The 17,386-nt window shown below is 40.6% G+C and overlaps 1 protein-coding gene across 1 annotated transcript in view; it reads left to right on the forward strand.

The window, feature by feature from the left end:
* The first annotated feature begins 1,254 nt into the window (after positions 1–1,254).
* The window catches only part of runx1t1 (RUNX1 partner transcriptional co-repressor 1), a 196,533-nt gene continuing 180,401 nt past the window's right edge, over positions 1,255–17,386 (forward strand). Inside the window, 1 exon segment of the mRNA XM_034160154.1 lies at positions 1,255–1,288. The gene's annotated coding sequence lies outside the window, so the exon portion shown is untranslated.

Here is a 17,386-nt window from a genome sequence, read left to right on the forward strand (position 1 = left end):
AATGATGCTAACATGCAAATGAAATAATGCTGCAATTTCACTCAACGTAAAACTGGTGCACCAACTTCTTAGGTGGTCCATTAGTACAATTATCTGCACAGCAAGCCATGTCTCAGGTATTTGTAGTCCAACTCAACTAGGGGCTACGCAGTAATAGTGGCGCGGAGCGGTGGCACAGGAAAAACACCTCTGTGTTGATAACCATTTGTAAAATCCAGGCGGCTTTTGATGGCTTTCAGTGGAGTGAGTATATGAGAAATTGTTTAACAGCTGGACATGCTCCAACTTGTCCTTAAGGCTTCCAACAGAGGTGTTTTTCCTGTGGCGGAGCGTCGCGGCGGCTGCGAGCCGACGCGCGGACCCATCCGCACGTCTTTCATTAAAAAAATCTCCTTTAACAGTGGAATATCCGGATAAAATGCTGAAACCAACTTCTTCTGAAACTTCTCTGTTCTCTCACGACGTCCTGGATCAATAGAGCCTGAAATGTGGAGGTTTTCAGCTTGAAACAGGCTGATGACGCCGCCTGAGAGCGCTGTGCGACGTCTCGCACTGTGGGAAGTCCTTAAAGCGACAGTGTCACCTCAAAATCTCTCATCAGCCGTTAAAATTTTCACTGAAAACCAGCTTCATTTTTCGAACCATGTCCACTTCGATGTGTCTCACAGGTTTAGAAAAAATTTTGATCAAACAAAGCGCCAGTCTCTCAGCAACTTCTCACACAAAGGAATTCCGACGAGGGGCTGGACGACTCCTCCCACAAGGAGTGCTCACAGGCGAATGACGTCACCGACAGGCGTGGAAAAACTCACGCATGCGCACGAGGGTTCAAGCATGTCTGACGTAAAAACATATGAATGAAATCCATATAGTTTTTGAAAAAAATAAATAGGACCTATACTTTATGGACAGACCTCGTACGTCCTTTCACCCCAGTGAGATATTAAGAGAAATGGTGTGTGGGTGTAATGGCATGTGCCATAACATCTGTGCTGTCGGTAGATGAGAGACAACGGCAGCGCGAGAGGTGGTCGACGAGGTCTGCAGGGACCATAATTGCTTTGGCGTTGCAGGAGGAGAGATAGTGGGGGTTGTGGATGTAAAAGTAAGAGAACAAAATGAGAGAAAAACTATGACAGTACATTGCAGGTCAAACCACATGAGTATATGAGAGGGTGAGATAGAGGTGAGGAGAAGAAAATATCAGAAAAGGGAGATAAATTGGTGAGAAGAAAGCAGAGTAATAACGGGGGGAGAACTGACAAGGACAGTGAAGATTGGCGATACGGTAAGTGTGGGGTAGTGAGATTGGAGGACAGAAATGACACGAGGAGAGCAGGAGTGTAGCAGCGAGCGTTAAAACATTTCCAAACAAATGGTGAGGCGGGCAGGCAGAGATGCATGTAGGCAGACATGGAGACAGGCAAACAGTAGAGAGAACAAAGGCTGTGTTCCTCCGCCTCGCTCTGCTGCTCTTCAGTCCATCTGCTGCCTGCGTGCACAGCGTCCGATCTGTTGCACACTCATTTTCAGCTCTTGCCTCTCCCAGAGCGCCTCTGTTTTGGCACATTATGTTTTTGCTCAATTTTACCCTCAGCTTCAAGCATCCATCTGAGCCATCCGCTTTGCCTCAGATAAATTTTTTTCATTGTGGCATCTAGATAACCTTTACAATTTTTTGTGCATTTTCAGTGTGTGTGTGTGTGTATGTATATATATATATATATATATATATATATATATATATATATATATATATATATATATATATATATATATATATACACACACACACACGTCTTTAGCATCTGTGGAAGATATCTTGTTACATTGCTTGTTATTGTGCGATAATCACAGCCTATTGCACATATTAATTGCCTAATTTTAACCTATGTCCACTGTACATGTACCAAATTTCCAGTGTCATAATGAAGTCAGTCTGTGTCTTTCTGTCTGTCTCCTCTGCATTTTTGCAGTTTTGCAAACCTCTTAGACCCTAGAGTCCCCAAAACAGGGACTTGCCCTGTTTTGGAACATTTGAGCACTCATAATTAACCAATGCTGACACCACCATACACTTATTATACATCAAAATGTCAAGCGAAGTCTCCCCTACAAAAGTATCCACTTCAATCACATATCAACTAACCACAGCTGAAACGCCAAGCAAATAAAGACATAAATTGGAATTCATTTTTTGGGGAAAAAACTAATTTACTCCTACCAAGAATTATTTACTTTCAATTTTTTTTTGCATCCACAACATCCCCTAGGACCTGTCTTTTAGCTGATCCAAACTTTTGCATTTTTGACCTTGTACAAGCTGAGAAATAAATCATAATGTATGGGTATGTGATTCTGGTGAAATAGGCTTTAGGGCTTAAGGGGTTAAGAGAGCCATGACAGTTAACCACCGTCAAAACCTATGGAGCGTTTTAGCACCAAAGCTTGCTACCTAGTACATGCACTGACGCACACACAAACACCCCCTCACTTTTATTTCTGACAATAATAAAACAAGTTACTTCTATTTTATAAAAAGTAATCAACAGGCTTTTGACTTACGTGGCCAGAAGGACAGCATGGAAATGAATGAAGCTCTTTAATCCGCACGTTTTTCCTCCAACTTTGCATGACTTATTTTTCACAAAAATGTGCACCATTACTTGAATATCCATTGGAGTCGACATTGACAGAGTTCTTCTGTTTCTTTACCCGTGCTCTGGCATCAGTATAAGAATAAACAGAGTTACCCGCAAGCCAGTCGGGTTCTCATGCTGCATGCTCTTGTTGTGTTCAGGGAATTCAGTAATTTTGGCGTGCTGTCTGAATTTACAACAGTAACATGTTACGTTACTGTGTTACAGAGAAATGTAATGTCTGTAATATGTGTCGTCATTTTAAGGAGCGTTAAAAAGTATGTACCACCCCACCCCCCACCCCCCCCACACACACACACACCCATTTTATTGTTCATCGCAGTGTTTTACTGTAGACATGATTTTAGAACTAAGCTGGCATTGCCAAACCTTTGGCAATGCCAGCTTAGTCATATTGATAATATTGCTACTACTATAATAATAATGATAATGGTTGATTTTCTTTCGTACACTGAGCTCTTGGAATGCTTGGATCTCCTATTCAGAGTGAACAGGAGGGAGTTTGGCACAAATTCCACACAGGTGCAGAGCGAGTGAGAGACAAATACAGAGAGAGAGAGAGAGAATTGGATCCTAAGAACAAGATTCGACATCTGTGTCAATGGCTGCTGCACAAATTTTCACCAATAAAATGGAGAGTGAGGGAAGTCAAACTGAGATCGGCATAAGGAGTAAAGTGGGGATTCAACATCTGTCAGCGTCTGTTATGCTTTCTACCCAAATGAGAGAGAAACAGAGAAAAAGAGGTGGGAGCTTAAAATAGCAGAGAGAAAGTTGGTGGCTGGCCAAGTCTGGATGAAGAGATTCTCTTCCAGCTGCTCTCCTGTTTGTGCATCACAGAGAGGACATGAGGTGAGGCAGGGAGGAAAAAAGGTAAGGAGCCATCAAAGATAAGGCAGTGCTCTGGAAAACCTCGTAAGCCCAACTCAAACACTTTGAGGCAGCTGATTACCTCAAATCGGTTCAGCAAAGTTAAAAGGCAGCTTAAAGATTTTACAACATGGACCCCGTTTTAAGCTGTAGACACCAGTTAAAAGGTGACTGTCCTCGTTGGCCAGTGAAAGACAAAAGGCCAAAGACCTCAACTCAACTGTTCACACACAAGCAGTTCTCTGGAATCCGGGATAGGTGGGAGGTGATAGCTTTGTTGGTGAAAGATGAAGTTTTCATTCCAGTCTCTGAATCAAACCCGCCCTGAGGCAGGTAAATGGCTAGTATCTCACTAAGTAAATACTCATTAGAATATGTCATTGACCTGTTTTTTGTGTGGTGATAAATTAATATTAACAAAAACAATCGCAATTTCTTTTTTTTTATGCTGTTTTTTTGCTTTTTAATCAGACAGCGAAACATTTTAATTTCAAAATAATTTCTCCTTTCAAACTGGTTCTTTCATCATTTACAAAAAAGCTCTGAAAAACATATTTTTTATTTGACAAAGTGCACAAATGAAAAAGACTGCGTTGATGTTTGGGGGGGTGGGGTGTTTGTTGAATAATTGGCTTCAGTGCGTCTGAGGGACAACTGATTTCTATCACTCGCACTCATTTTACATCATGTCCTTGTTTGTTTTATTAACACCTCCTGCCACGTGTGACTGGTTCTTTTATCTGCACGCACATCTGCGCTTTGTGTATTTCTGTTTTTTTATTTTATCTGGTATTTACCTCATCTCGCTTGAGAGATAAGTGGCAATTTTAGGGGGAAATGTTTGTGCTGAAATCAACAGACTTTTGAAATGTGGTAAATTGACAGGCTTGAATAGGACCCAAGCAGGTGGACAGCAGAGCTTTTTGTATAATTGCACATCGGAATCAAAACAGAGTTTTTCTTCTTTGTTCTCTTCTATGGAGTGATACTTTCTTTGAGATGTTTCATCTTATAGTTGAACAGATAAAATGAGGCTATTTGCCAGCTGAGTAAATGTGACTGGAAAAAGTGTAGTAGCCTAAGATGTTTCAGGACAGATACTCTGCAATCAGCAGGGCAAACACAGGACTGATGGAGTCAATGTGCTGGTCTGTGAAATTTCTGGAAGTAAGTAGGATAAAAACTACTGCATAGATGTGACAAGGAGTCAAACTCCTGTTTTGGGCCATGTTAGCATCTTTTCACAAAAATGGTAACACAAAATACATTTATCATCACTGAGGCCACTGCTGCTTGTATCCAATCAAAATCGATTAACTACACTGGCAGAAGTGGCCTCTTATGATATGCCTTTCAAGGCCTTTTTGTTACGCCACCCCTGCCACATTTCTAGATGTAATGTGGAGTTGCGTCAGGATGGGCATCCGGCATAAAACTTGTGCCAAATCAACATGCGGTCCACCTTGGATCTGCTGTGGCGACTCCGGGTGAAAACAAGGGAGCAGCCGAATGGTCTTACTTACTATAAAGCTCCGTGTTATATTGCTTGAAAAATTTGTGAAAATGTTTTAATAGAACTGCTCCAAAATTTTAAGGGTTCTTCTTTGATCCTTGTTTCTCTGCTCCAACAAGTTTCATAACCATTGGGGCAGGACATTTTGTGAAATGTTGTGTAACTTTTTACTTTTGCACAACACTGTAACTTCTTCTATTTACTTCACTTTCCCTTTGCTATGGTTTTCCTTTAAAAACACTACATTTGCAACAACACTAATTTAACACGAAGTCTTGATTTGTTCAGTGTCACTTTGAATTTAAATCATGTTCACATAGACTTAGACTGACTGGGGGGTTCCCATGATGCATTGAGTGTTTCTTTATCTTTTTGCTCTGTATGCACCACTCTGCATTTAATCATTAGTGATTGATCTCTGCTCCCCTCCACGGCATGTCTTTTTCCCGGTTCTCTCCCTCAGCCCCAACCAGTCCCAGCAGAAGACTGCCCCTCCCTGAGCCTGGTTCTGCTGGAGGTTTCTTCCTGTTAAGAGGGAGTTTTTCCTTCCCACTGTTGCCGGGTGCTTGCTCACAGGGGGCCATTTTGACCGTTGGGGTTTTTCCGTAATTATTGTATGGCTTTGCCTTACAATATAAAGCGCCTTGGGGCAACTGTTTGTTGTGATTTGGTGCTATATAAATACAATTGATTTGATTTGATTTGATTTTACAAATAACGGAAAAATCTCACTTATTAAAACAAAGTTTGACCTTAAAACATTTATATATCTCTAAATATAAACCTGTTAAGGTTTGTGCGGCCACAGTTGTCTCAGCTCTTACACACTCCAGGCAGCTCAAAATTTGTCTGCAGGGCCCATTGAGTCCCATTGACAGTCCACGTATTTAAATTGCAAAATGTCACAGAATTTTAACATTTTGACCTTTTCTGAGCAACAAATGCCTCAAATTTGTTGACACCTGAATAAATGATACTTACCGGATCATTTACCACAGTTATAGCAAATAATTCTACATACTTTTGGCAGAATTTACCCGTTTTTTCTAGCAGATTTAAACCAAATTGTTCAGAATGCTGCCATCCATTATGGGAAAACCCCTCACTGAGGCTGGGGTCATGTGGTTTTGTTTACATTCTATTGCCAAAGGGATTTCCCCAGAAACCACTTGGATCTGACAGACAACATCAGCAGAGCAGATACCATTTTCACTTTTGGGCTTCAAAGGAAGAAAACAAAAGACAAATAACACATGACATTGACTATGGGGTGGAGAGCGTGGGTCAAGGATCACTATGTCTTATGGATTATATGAGGTATGTTCTTTGATCTCTATCCTTAACAGAAATATTCCTGCTGCATTTTTGTGATATGACTTGACTTTTTGTCTTGTGGACAGTGTTGCCACAGTTACTTTGAAAAAGTAATCCAGTTACTGATTACTGATTACTCCTTGAAAAAGTAACTTAGTTACTTTACTGATTACTGAATTGTAAAAGTAACTAAGTTAGATTACGAGTTACTTTTTTAGTTACTTTTCCCAGCTGCAGACAACAACACTCAGCATGACAATGATACCTGTTTTGCCAAAACTCACTTTATAGTCACCCTTTCTTGACTTCATTGAAAATAAATAATTGTTTTATAAAAAGTAAAATAAAGACCTCTTTCTTGACCTCATATTTAACTGTTGACAGCACTGTAACAGTAAAACTTGCAATTTCTAACCTACATTGTTTATAAATGTAACTATTAAATTCTTTCTAACATTTTTCTAACATTTAAATTCTCTCTAAACATTTTACTTGTCAATTATTGTTAATATAAGTAGTATTAGTAGTTGTAGTAAAAAAAGGCTTCAAAACTGGACCTTTAATCTAGGGGTGTTGTGGGGGGGCACATCCCTGCCCCATGCTCCCATTCCATCTGGATTCACCCCTGCTTTGGTGTTTGAGCACAAAGAATGGATAACATTTATTTATGCTGAAAATATGACCAGATTTACAGGTAAGAAAGTTTTATTGCGTTTTCACATCATGTGGTCCTCAGAAAGAGAGTTTAGGTGCATTTGATTGGAAAATAGTTTTAGTTGTTGACGCATCGCGGAGGATCAGCTGTTTTTAACGAGCAGATACGGAGCGGCTCAGCTCAGAATTCTAAATAAAGGAGAAAAAAGGCATAAAAATGTCTTTGTAAAGCTCAGTGCAGGTGTGCTGTTGTCACCGCGCTTTAAGAGGTGAGGACGAGTCATAGCTGCTGCAGAAAACCGCGGATGAAAAGCTCACAGCTCGCTTAAAGTGGGCAGTGCAGTCGAACCTCGACCCCCTGCCCACGGACCAAGTTTAGTGCTGCTATCGACCCACAAATTCAAAAATAATAGTAACGCATAGAGACTTGGAGAAGTAACTTTAATCTGATTACTGATTTGGAAAGATTAACGCGTTAGATTACTCGTTACTAAAAAAAGTGGTCAGGTTAGAGTAATGCGTTACTAAGTAACGCGTTGCCGGCATCACTGCTTGTGGAAAACACACAGACTATTTCTTTTGGAAAACTGGACTTCATATCTGTACTTCAGCAATAAACAAGCAAAAATAAAGTTATTGAAAACATAGACCAGTTGCATGATATATTCAGTACTAATAATCCAGTCACCCACCATTTTCAAATTATGTAGTATTTTAAGTGCATAGAATACCCTCCCCAATTTATACACTATACTCTTCCCATACATAACCACACTAAACTCTTCCTTGTCTGTTTTTTTTTAAATTATTCCATCCCATTTTAATTTATAGGTTGTTGATGCAGACAAAAGACGCATGATTGGTGACTGAGTGGTTGTGAGTGGGATGCAGTAACTGATGAAGTCCTATTATTAGGTGAGATTAAGATTTCTTTTGAAGGACGTTCCAGTATAAAAATATGTGTCCAGTTTTTACATGTTGCATCCCAAAATACATATTCTACCAGTTTGAAAAGCTCCTTCCATTTTTTATGTATTTTCTAATCAATGCATTATATGTTACATGTGCTTTAAAAGAAAAAAAAAAACTCAATTTCAGACCTTCAAAATGACAGGGAAATGGACATTAATAGGAAAATCAAAGGAAAGTTTCTGCAATGCTAAAATGAAGAATCAGCTGAAGAACAGCAAGAACTGGCAAAGCAAAGGTGAAGAATGAAAAAGTCATATCATTCAATAACTGGCAAAGATGAGGAAAGAAAAGGTTAATCCAAGAAATGCCAGACAAAGATGCTGACATCATTTATATGAAAGACAAAGTAACAAAAATATTGTATATAAAGAGGATTTAATATGATAATATTAGTTATGTTTGTCTTTTTTTAAGTTATGAACAATAGTAGGATTTGCCGCTAATACGTGATGGGTACTCAACATGCTAGTTGTTTAATAAATTCTTACTATATATCTAATTAACAGTGCAAAGAAACAAAATAATCAGATGCAGTTGCTGGTTTTGGATGGCTGACAGTCTTAAGATCAAGTCCCTGTCTGATGTTGTAAGCAGGGTGTTCCTGTTAAGCACAGGCTTCAAACAGAAATTGAACCCACAACAACAGACTTCAAACAGATAAAATTTCAAAATGGGGTTTATTGCAAAAGTAAAGTGACTTGGGAAGGACAAACACTAGGCTGAGCAGGACTGGCAGGGCTGGTGAGCGTGGCTGGACTAAAGGAAAAGCACAAAAAACACAGGGGTTGAAAGGAGCAACAAAAATACAACGAAGCTACAAACGTTCGACTGGCCAAGTAGTTACAACAACAAATTGGCGATGAGTAGAACATGAGACTGGGTCCTGCAGCTTGAGACGGAAGCAATCAGTGTTTGACGAGGAGCAGGTGAGCTTTTTAGGTGGAGGCAGAGTGGAAACTAGGTGAGCCACGTCCAGCCCAGCACACAGACACTGAACAGAGAGACCGGAGGACTACAAAGAGAGGGAGACAATGGGCAGAAGAACTTACCATTTCCAACCTGTACTGGAACTCAGGTAGGCCACTGTATTTTATCAGTCATCTTTGTTGGACACCCTGCCAGACCTTGGGGTATGCACAAACACTCTGTTACTTTATTCACCCTGCTGAATCTCATCCAGCTGGGTGTTGTGTGGAAAGGGAGCACCCAAAGTATGCACAAAAGATGTCACAAAGGACCTGGACAAATAAGAAGTGGTGCGCGTGGTGCATGGCTTGGTGCGAGGAGTTCAAAAAGGAGGAGCTTGGTGACAGGTGTAAAGTGGACAACTTACTGACAGGAGGAGGAGGAGAAGCATGGAGGTGGGGTGCAGGTGAGGTGCCTGATTTAGTGCTAGGAGGAGGAGGAGAAACTGTGGCCATGTGGTGCAGTGTGAGGTGCCGGCCTAGTGGGGACTTGGATTATCTAAGGTCTGATGGTTTTTTTGTTTGTTTGCTTTAATGCAGCATGGCTGAAGGAGGCAAATACATGGATTTTGTAGTGGATTTACTGGGAACAGAAATGCACAGATATTCTGTACCGCTGTCTCATGTAATACTTAGGATGACTGACTTTGTTCACTTCAAGTGAACAGCAGCTTTTGAAATCTTAATTTTTAAGCATTTTTACTTGCTATTGACCAGTGGTGTAGTCTACATTTTTGAAGTGGGTAGACTGTGTTTTTTGCCCATCATCAAACCCGTGCATTGCGCCCCGGTTATTAACATTTTTAACACCATAACAACAAATAGATCTATACTTTCCATCTGATCATTTATATTCTATATTTGCCACTATAAACGTGAGAAATGTGTCAGAATGTAAGTAATTTGCACCAATTGCAAAATACAGTATACAACAGTAAATCTAAAAGAGTGATTAAAAAATACAAAGATCAAATACATTTATTTTTTGGCATCTGAAAACCTAATTTAACAAAGAAATTTAATCAGGTCATAAACCAGGAATAAACAATGTTTAAATCCAGCCAAAAGTATCATATGCAAGCTACTGTGCACTGTTTAACAGTAAATAAGACAACTTTAAGTCACAGTCACTCAAAAAAAAAAAAGTGACTGTGACTCCTTGTTATTAAGAAAGAAAAGTTCTCTTAACAGTAATAAGGAGCAGATTATTGCCTCCCAACTAAGTATATTGCAAGAGTTACTTTTCCCTCCCTCTATTTAGTATCGGATATGAGCCTGTACTGTCAAATTCAGCAGCTGCAAGATTCACCCTTCAATAATCCGCATGGCCCCACGTTGTTTTGTGGACAGTTTTAGATGCATAAACAAAAACAAAACAGACACACAGGTCTACATGAGCATGCACTGGCTGCAGAGCCTCACACCTCCTACCACAGTCTCTGTTGAAGTTGACAGTCCATCATCAGGTCCAGACGGGGGATTGGAACCTGTAGGCTTTGTGGTCCATAAGGAAACCTACCCAGTATAAACAAGCTAGTATTAGTATACGTTAAGTTCCATTAAAACAGCAGCTAGGCTGAAGGACAGAAGCCAGCTCCCAGAAAATCCACATACAACAATGAACTATGGTAGATGCTTTACTTTGCAGAAACCTTTCAACCCATGACAAAAACATTGTAGGCCAAATCAGTGGCACAAAAGTATAGTATGAAGACAACCAACTAACTAACTAAGACAACCATGCAACTACTGGAGTATGCCACTTACCAATTCCAGTCATTTAAAACTACACTATCCAACAGCCAATGGGACTCAAGCTCAAGAGACATCTGTAGATTACCGGCAAAACTCTATTATTTTTTAAAAAGCTGTTTCATTTTATATTTTAACAATAAATGAACGGATCATTAAAAATGTCCATGAATCAAAGTCAAAAGACATTTGCACAAGTAGAAGCTCTCCACTTATTGTGCTCAAATTCATATTTTAGAAATGACTCTGTCCTGATAACAACATTAAAGGCAATTACATATTTTGTCAAAATTACAAGTTGAAATGAGCATTAAAAAAAATTCATCAAGAGTTTTATGTCACAGAAATCCTACTTTACAGTCACTGCATCCATCCATCCATTTTCTTCCGCTTTATCCGGAGTCGGGTCGCAGGGGCAGCAGCTCAAGCAAAGCCGCCCAAACCTCCCGATCCACACACACCTCCTCCAGCTCCTCCGGGGGAACCCCAAGGTGTTCCCAAGCCAGCCGAGAGATGTAATCCTTCCAGTGTGTCCTGGGTCTTCCCCGGGGCCTCCTCCCAATGGGACGTGCCCGGAACACCTCTCCAGCAAAGCGTCCAGGGGGCATCCGGAAAAGATGCCCAAGCCACCTCAACTGACTCCTTTCGATGTGGAGGAGCAGCGGCTCGACTCCGAGCTCTTCCCGAGTGACCGAGCTCCTCACCCTATCTCTAAGGGAGCGCCCAGCCACCCTGCGGAGGAAACTCATCTCGGTCGCTTGTACCCGCGATCTCGTTCTTTCGGTCATGAGCCAAATCTCATGACCATAGGTGAGGATCGAACGTAGATCGATCGGTAAATCGAGAGCTTTGCCCCCCTACTCAGCTTCTCTCGTCACCACGACGGTCCGATACAGCGACCGCATCACTGCAGACGCTGCACCGATCCGTCTATCGATCTCACGCTCCATCCGTCCCTCACTCGTGAACAAGACCCCGAGATACTTAAATATCTTAAGTATCTCGGTCATTGTTATTGTTAAATTCATTGTTAAATTATTTCCTGTTGCATTTATAATAAACATTTGTATTTATTTACAGTGTCTGTGTTTCTGGTTGAAATTGAGAGATAAATATCTACCAGACTTTAAAAAAATGTACAAATTTCCATGTTATTTTGTCTAAAAATAAATGTCCGAGGTTCCTTATGTTAAACAAGAAATTATCTAATCTGAAATAACAGGTGGTTTTAATTTACAGATGAAAGGTTTCTAAAGAACCATTTATTGATTTAATTAGCTATTTTAATTACAAGTGTTTTTAAACTTTTTTAACAGTAATCAGAAATTCTGAGGTAACAAACAACAACAAAAAAAACATTTCCAAGGATTTTTCTTCATAAAACTGCTCCATAAATGAGCAGTCCTGTGACACGTTTGTTTTGTACAGATCAGTGGTTTATTTCTACACCGATCCATTTTGTACAGATCAGTGGTTTCTGTTTCTGCCACTAGTCTTCTGTGTTTTGGCCCGACGCGTCGTTCCTATTGGACAACGCAAAGGTACGTCATGGCTCAGAAAGTTGGATTGGCTTGAACTTTGTCTACGTCAGCCTGCCGACAAGCAGCAATGTGCGCTCCTGTCAGCATCTAAAAAGCAACGCGTCTCATTGAAAATAATGCTTTTTAGACCGTTTTTTGACGCGTCTGACGTATTCAGTGTGAAAGGCCCATTAGCTTAGTGAACAAATAAAAAACTAGCTATCATAGGCTAGCCCACTTACCAGAAATGCAGACAGCGCCAGGTTTATCTCCTCCACTCAGGGTGCAAACTTCATCAATAGGCCCTGAAGCAGCAGGTGGACATTTTGGGAAAAAAAAATCTAAAACCGAGGCCTGTTTTCTTTTCATTTTTTCGGGTAATAATCACCATCTATACTTCCAGCATTCTTCTTGTTTGTGTGCGGCTTTCGCGCTGATTAGCTGGTAGCCCCGCCCCATCTCTCTATGAGCCAATTAAAACTCTTATCTAGCAGAGCGAGCGGGGGTGGGACATATGGTGCACTCTGCAGTGATGGACGCCTGATGGCTGTCTTTTAAAAGGGAGAAAATAAAATTACAGTCAATAAGCGCTTATTTTATTTACACCGTCATGTTCCCCGGGGCAATTTGAAGTGGGTAGACGGAAATTCACGGTCATTTTAGGTGAGTAGACGGCGTCTACCTGCGTTTCATGTAGACTACACCACTGCTATTGACTGTTGCTTGCTGTAGATTGCTGCTGTTGGTGTGGTGTCAATTACAACCCCAATTCCAAAGAAGTTGGGACATTGTGTAAAATGTAAATAAAAACAGAATACAATGATTTGAAAATCCTCTTCAACCTATATTCAATTGAATATAGGTGGCAGCGTTTCTGGATGTTGTTGATGTATGGCTTTTGCTTTGCATGGTAGAGTTTTAACTTGCACTTGTAGATGTAGCAACGAACTGTCTTAACTAACAATGGTTTTCTGAAGTGTTCCTGAGCCCATGCAGTAAGATCCTTTACACAATGATGTCGGTTTTTAATGCAGTGCTGCCTGAGGGATCAAGGTCACGGGCACTCAATGTTGGTTTTCGGCCTTGCCTCTTAAGTGTAGAAAGTTCTCCAGATTCTCTGAATCTTCTGATTATATTATGGACTGTAGATGATGGAATCCCTAAATTTCTTGCAATTGAACGTTCAGAAATATTGTTCTTAAACTGTTGGACTAATTTTTTCATGCAGTTGTTCACAAAGTGGTGATCCTCACCCCATCTTTGCTTATGAATGGCTGAGCCTTTTGAGGATGCTCCTTTTATACCCAATCATGACACTCACCTGTTTCCACTTAGGTGTTCTCTGAGCATTCATCAACTTTCCCAGTCTTTTGTTGCCCTGCCCCAACTTTTTTGAAATGTGTTGCAGGCATCCATTTCAAAATGAGCAAATATTTGCACAAAAACAATAAAGTCTATCAGTTTAAATAAATATCTTGTCTTTGTGGTGTATTAAATTGAATATACATTGAAGAGGATTTGCAAATCATTGTATTCTGTTTTTAATTTACATTTTACACAACGTCCCAACTTCATTGGAATTGGGGTTGTATGTATATTGTGTGTATCAGTGTGCAGTGGCTGATGCACATATGCATAGCAATTTGGCTGGATTTTGTTGAATTGCAAGTGTTAGTGTTTATGGCATTTTTGCTTGATTGGTGGTTGCATGAGTAAATGTGGCTGTTGTGAGTTTTTTTGTCTTGTTTCACTAGTGATGATAGTGATTTGGATAAATGCAATGTTTGTGATACTGCATCAGGTGATGCTGCATTTAATTGTGGGATGGCAGCTCTGAAGGCCAAAATTTAAAACACACAGTCTGCCACCACTAAGAGCATCACTGTTGCTGTTGTTTCCAACTCCACATATTTCATGAATCTGAGACTCATTTTCAGCACTTCTTTTTGTTTCAACTCACATTCAGTACCCCCCCCCCCCCCCCCCCCCCACCCCGTCTCGTTTCAGTATTTTGCATTGACAACACCAGTAAAGATTGCCTCCTGGCTGTTACCCATGCATAGAAAATGCTGCGGTAATCTTAGGGACTATGCAACCAATGCATAGAAAGTAGACGTGGCTGTCATTATTTTTGGATGTCTTTTCGAATCTGTCAATAGTGACAATCATCCTTTTTTTCTCACAGCAAAAGTACACTGAAAAGAAAACATAAGAATTGTTGAGTTTCTCTCTGTCTTTGATAAACTCATGTCTGTCTTCTTTCGGTGTCCTCTGCGAGAGACATTTCCACTTGTGTTTGAGGAATGAAAACAAACTACTGATATACGAGGTCTATTAGAAAAGTATCCAACCTTTTTATTTTTTGCAAAAACTATATGGATTTGAATCACGTGTGATTGCATCAGCCAAGCTTGAACCTTTGTGCGCATTAAACCGGTTGTAACACTCCTTAATCTGTGTGATGCCCATAAGATCTTCACCGAAAGCCATCTGAATTTTCAGAATGGTTTCCAACTGGCTGTCTCTCACAGTTTCTGAAAAAAATTTGATGCAGTAAAGCGGCAGTCGATCAGCCAATTTCCTGACAATGAAAATCCGCCGAGGAGGCTGGACCACTCCTCCCACAAGGCGTGCTCACAGGCGAATGATGCAACTGACAGGTGTGAAAAAACTCACACATGCGCACGAAGGTTCAAGCTTGGCTGATGCAATCACACATGATTCAAATCCATATAGTTTTTGCAAAAAATAAAAAGGTCGGATACTTTTCTAACAGACCTTGTATACCGTGCAGAATTCCTGTAATGAGTGTATGTAACTGTTTATATAGTTTGTTATATAGTATGTTTTATATATGTATATAGTATTTTTATAGTATTTTCTCTTTTTAGTTGTCTTGGCTTGTAGGCATAATTATTTTATTTACTGCCCTACTGTTTTGCATAATTAGCATCATTACAGCTGCTGAGACACTGCAAATGGTAAATGGACTGCATTTATATAGCGCTTTTCCATCTGCATCAGACGCTCAAAGCGCTTTACAGTTATGCCTCACATTCAGCCCGATGTCAGGGTGCTGCCATACAAGTCACTCACTACACACTGGGAGCAATAGGGGATTGAAGGCCTTGCCCACTCAGGCGGGGATTTGAACCCATGATCTTCTGGACTCAAGCCCAACAGCTTAACCACTAGACCATCACCTCCACTGCAGATTTATATATAAATAAGGGTTAACTTATCTTACGTTTTTCCACTATCCTACACGGGTACATGTGCTTACACTTTTTTCCTGTCTTCCACGCAGGCTATTAACTTGTCTGTTTTCTGCAGAATGTCTGTAAATTGGCTGTCACTTACTAAAATTCAACCTGTTGGCATTTGGAGAGACAAAAGGTCCCATACATTTATTCGGGACTCAAGGACTCACTGCTTACACATGACCCTGGTCCCCGTTCAACAGGTGGAACATTTTATATGTGCTGTGTGTTTGGGTTATATTAATGAATTGTGCCATTATTATAGGGGATTTAGCCTTTTTTGGGTGGGGGTGGGGGGGACCAATTATTTATTACAAGCTCAACTATTTTATGTGTATAACAAGATCACAAAGAGGACAGCACGGTCAGGGTTTGTATGCTTACCTTCCAATATGGGGGTTCCCACTTTCAGGCCATCTGTGCTTCTTTCTCCTTGTGGATTCATGTGGATTTTGTGTGGAAGGGCATCCAGGATAAAACATGCAGATCATGACTGTGTCCAGTCTGCTAACTCCAAGGAAAACAGGAGGAGTCTCAAGAAATTAATTTATATCGAGTTCTCACAGATCCTGTACCTTTAATTCAAGTAAAATATGTAAGAACCCAAGTATGAATGTTGATATTTACCTTGTTTGAGGTGGGTTTTTGTCTGTGCACAACACACCAATACACAAATCTCAGTTTTTGGTGCTTTCAGTGTAATTGTTGGCCAATTTACTTTGGGGTTTTTTTGAGCAGTTTCACGAGCAGCATGATGCATTATTTAACAGCTCGCACAGCAGCCTGGATGTGTTCAACATAATCGATTGTGTTCCTGCAAAGGATGATCATAAAGACACACAGACATTGAGCGAGTGTGGGAGTTAGCGGCGTCTGTATTTTTGATTTAAAATCTAAAACTTTGCACACAGCCGCACTGTGAAAGCGGTGACGTTTCACTCTTTCCTTGCAGACTAATATGAACCATTCGCTCTGTTGCGACAGATCGCCGAGAACAAAACTGTGCTGGTGGAACACTGAGGGGGTGCGTTTGATTATTTTTGTGCCTCAACGGGGGAAACTGAAGCGCCATCACCATATGTAGGCTAATGACTCATAAAATCCTGTTTATTTAGAAACCAGAACTCGCCGCTCGACAGCCGTTACATCTGGTGGCAATTATATCATTCAGCCCTTCATTCCGCACGCCGAATTCAGGTCCTGTGTGGGAGCTGTGGGTATGGATGTTTGTGCCCAACATGAAGCCAAACACAGCATCCGCTGGGCAGAGTCCTGTGTGTCCGTCTTGAGTTTGCAGGAGATTTCACGTATAAAAAAAAGAAGCATCGATCGTGTCTTTGACCTGTAACGTTCCTTTTGACCAAAGACGTCGCTCTTTGTTTTCTGCTCGAGTCATGAATCTTTCCATTAGCTTTAGTCACTGAGCTGAATTTGATTGTGTTTCAGAAGAATTGCAATGGATTCTATTGTGGCTTTGTGTCTTATTGGGCCAACAGCTGCTTCCCACTCCCACTAAAACAGAGCCTGGTCATCGAGGGAAAAACATCTTGTTTCACTTTAGCCTCCGTGTTGTTAAAGGACTGGAAACAGATTTTCTCTTTCTCCGTGTCCTCAAAACCTGCTCACCATCCTCAGGACGTCTCTCGCGCACACACATTGGACAGACTGTGACTCCTCTGTGAGATTAGGTATTTCTTCATATAGTCATGCCTTTAAAGGGTCATATGATGCAAACTATATCATATGATGCAAAATCTGATACATTTGTTTAATGTAAGCATTCATTTTCCAGACAAATTAGAATGAGACAAAAGCATGATGTGATGTGAAGCTCGTGTCTGGCGCCCCTGTGTTGACAGCAGCTGTATGATGAACTCGTAGCTTAAAGCTGATAACCCGTAAGTTG

The sequence above is a fragment of the Thalassophryne amazonica genome, chromosome 20 (genome assembly GCF_902500255.1).
Source record: "Thalassophryne amazonica chromosome 20, fThaAma1.1, whole genome shotgun sequence".
Classification (NCBI taxonomy): domain Eukaryota; kingdom Metazoa; phylum Chordata; class Actinopteri; order Batrachoidiformes; family Batrachoididae; genus Thalassophryne; species Thalassophryne amazonica.